This window comes from Oncorhynchus tshawytscha, linkage group LG02 (assembly GCF_018296145.1).
Source record: "Oncorhynchus tshawytscha isolate Ot180627B linkage group LG02, Otsh_v2.0, whole genome shotgun sequence".
Classification (NCBI taxonomy): Eukaryota; Metazoa; Chordata; class Actinopteri; order Salmoniformes; family Salmonidae; genus Oncorhynchus; species Oncorhynchus tshawytscha.
Genome location: NC_056430.1, coordinates 35,714,512 through 35,718,532, shown reverse-complemented (window position 1 = coordinate 35,718,532; position 4,021 = coordinate 35,714,512).

Genomic DNA, 4,021 nt, shown 5'->3' with positions numbered 1-4,021 from the left:
TTTAAAGGAAGGAGGCGGAGATGCGCGCAGCCCCAGGAAGGACATATGACGTAATTGCTTCCTTTGAGAACTGTGATTGGTGAAAAAGTGTGTATAGTAAAACTATGATGACATAAAATAGATACAATGTCGCTGCATCTGTAAACAAATTCCACATGCAGTTTTGTAAATAGCACTTAATTACATCTGTAGTAAATGGCCACCTTCAGTGGACACACTAAGCTATTTTAGGTACAGTATTTCTTAGTTGTATTCTTCAAAAACAAAGGGGTATATTTCAATAGTTGAAAAGATCAATAAAATGTGACAGACAGCACCTTTAACAAATCCAGTTACCCACCCATACACATGAGTAATGTCTTTGAACTCAAGGAGCTCGAAAAAAAAAACTGAAAATAATGATTTGCTGTAAAATCAGTCTTTAATTCATTTTTTCAATTTCAGTATAAAACAGCAATTGTAACCAATTTACTAAATGAAATGAGTGAAAATAATGGGGTTAGGGTAGTATAATATAATCAAGTCTTTATTTTAAAAAATTAATGAGCTAAATTAATTCAGAACACAATTAAATCACTATGACTGACTATGGATATGACCTGTTTTTAAAGAGCAACTGAATGTAATAAGCAACTACTCCTTTTTAAAATGGCATATGTGGCATCAAAATGAGTTAGGAACATTTATTCTATTGTCAAAATTGACTATAAAGTGTAAATAGGATAATTTTGGTCATAAAGTCAGTCTCATCCAAAACAGAGATTTGCGATCTAATTTGGAAAAAATGGTATGTCACAGAATGAAGGGTACCATAACTATAACTGTACCTAATATATATATATCTATATAATCTCTCGCACTCACAAATGACAAGGGGCTGAAGCTCATTCGAGACTGTGTGGCTAATTGAGGTAAAACAGTATTTCTGCTCATAGATTATGCATGTATGAACTACACATTGACACATCCAGCCCAAAGCTGGAGGTTTAAAAAATACTTACTGGTTGCCAAAGTACCGGAGCATGTCTTTAATATATAAATATTGAAGCATTTAATGAGACAACTAAAAGGTGTGCAACGTGAAATTGTCCTATTTACATTTTGGACATTTATTGACAGTCCATAACTAGCCCCACAAATAGGCTATCCTAAGTGAAACCAACTTTGCCAAGGTAGCACACCAGCCCATTTAAGCTAATTGGAGAAAGAAGTTGGCTAGCTTCTGGCTAGTCTATGCTACTTCCAGACACAATACCTGGTTAGACTGTCAAGTTACAGTGCCTTGCGAAAGTATTCGGCCCCCTTGAACTTTGCGACCTTTTGCCACATTTCAGGCTTCAAACATAAAGATATAAAACTGTATTTTTTTGTGTAGAATCAACAACAAGTGGGACACAATCATGAAGTGGAACGACATTTATTGGATATTTCAAACTTTTTTAACAAATCAAAAACTGAAAAATTGGGCGTGCAAAATTATTCAGCCCCTTTAATTTCAGTGCAGCAAACTCTCTCCAGAAGTTAGGTGAGGATCTCTGAATGATCCAATGTTGACCTAAATGACTAATGATGATAAATACAATCCACCTGTGTGTAATCAAGTCTCCGTATAAATGCACCTGCACTGTGATAGTCTCAGAGGTCCGTTAAAAGCGCAGAGCGCATCATGAAGAACAAGGAACACACCAGGCAGGTCCGAGATACTGTTGTGAAGAAGTTTAAAGCCGGATTTGGATACAAAAAGATTTCCCAAGCTTTAAACATCCCAAGGAGCACTGTGCAAGCGATAATATTGAAATGGAAGGAGTATCAGACCACTGCAAATCTACCAAGACCTGGCCGTCCCTCTAAACTTTCAGCTCATACAAGGAGAAGACTGATCAGAGATGCAGCCAAGAGGCCCATGATCACTCTGGATGAACTGCAGAGATCTACAGCTGAGGTGGGAGACTCTGTCCATAGGACAACAATCAGTCGTATATTGCACAAATCTGGCCTTTATGGAAGAGTGGCAAGAAGAAAGCCATTTCTTAAAGATATCCATAAAAAGTGTTGTTTAAAGTTTGCCACAAGCCACCTGGGAGACACACCAAACATGTGGAAGAAGGTGCTCTGGTCAGATGAAACCAAAATTGAACTTTTTGGCAACAATGCAAAACGTTATGTTTGGCGTAAAAGCAACACAGCTCATCACCCTGAACACACCATCCCCACTGTCAAACATGGTGGTGGCAGCATCATGGTTTGGGCCTGCTTTTCTTCAGCAGGGACAGGGAAGATGGTTAAAATTGATGGGAAGATGGATGGAGCCAAATACAGGACCATTCTGGAAGAAAACCTGATGGAGTCTGCAAAAGACCTGAGACTGGGACAGAGATTTGTCTTCCAACAAGACAATGATCCAAAACATAAAGCAAAATCTACAATGGAATGGTTCAAAAATAAACATATCCAGGTGTTAGAATGGCCAAGTCAAAGTCCAGACCTGAATCCAATCGAGAATCTGTGGAAAGAACTGAAAACTGCTGTTCACAAATGTTCTCCATCCAACCTCACTGAGCTCGAGCTGTTTTGCAAGGAGGAATGGGAAAAAAAATTCAGTCTCTCAATGTGCAAAACTGATAGAGACATACCCCAAGCGACTTACAGCTGTAATCGCAGCAAAAGGTGGCGCTACAAAGTATTAACTTAAGGGGGCTGAATAATTTTGCACGCCCAATTTTTCAGTTTTTGAGTTGTTAAAAAAGTTTGAAATATCCAATAAATGTCGTTCCACTTCATGATTGTGTCCCACTTGTTGTTGATTCTTCACAAAAAAATACAGTTTTATATCTTTATGTTTGAAGCCTGAAATGTGGCAAAAGGTCGCAAAGTTCAAGGGGGCCGAATACTTTCGCAAGGCACTGTATCTAGAAGGGAGAGTGACTGACTAACTGTGTAATGTTTTGGCAGAGTGAAAGCAAAAAACGCCTCCCACGTTTGAACATACACAAGAGACACCCACATCAAAGCAAGCCTCCAAAACCCAAATCTTGTTCTCAGTCACATTTCCTAATGATGAGAATTGAAACCGAGGCTAAATCAGGAAGATCAGCCCCGCCTTTAAATTGAGATGATTATTAACCAAATAATTTATATACACAGCATACCAAGAGTGCATACACAAAATATTGATTGAACAACTCAGATAAAGAGATATGTGCAGTGCTATATGTACAATACCACAAGTCAAATTGAAGTCCTCTTTGTGTAAATTTATTACAAAATGTATAAGCAACATGAATTTCCCCCTGGCTGTGTAAACATTGGGGTTAAACTGCACGGCCATTGATTGCATAGTGTCAAAAAGTATTTTGGAGAGAGCAGAGAGAAGAGAAAGCCCTTATTGAACTCCCAGTGGTAGATTAATTGCAGTTAGTAGTAATGACAAGCAAGTCCTGGGACAAACATACACAACATGGGGAGAATTATTCACTCGGTTGTCAGAGTAGCCAACTATTGTTCCCTGAAATGCCCTGCCCCCCCAAAAAAAAAAAACTATCCCTTTTGTGCTTGAATCTGATGCTGATGTGTGCTTGGTCTCTGTGTCATGCAGAAATACATTCCATGGTGAACTTGGAACTTTAATTAAAATGTAGGATATGGCGCTATAACTTGTCACTGTTATAGTTTTTCTGAATGGATAGGGTTAAATCATATGGTAAGCTTCTCATCGCTCTAAACATTGTGATTGAATAGCATAAGGGGGGCAATTATTTAACTCACACACATCTCCGGTCCAGAACCTTCCCATAATGTTCTTATTCATATATTACAACAAACTTGAATGCAAACCTTTAAGCTGTAGTGTTGAACATGACTGAATGTTACATATAGACAAACCCCATTCACACATTTAAGATGGAGGGGGATTGAAAATAACAAAACAACAAACTATTTACGCATAAACATGTTAGACAATAATAATGAATAGTTCATCATGGACTCCTACACCACTGCAAGGAGAAAACATGTTATTTTG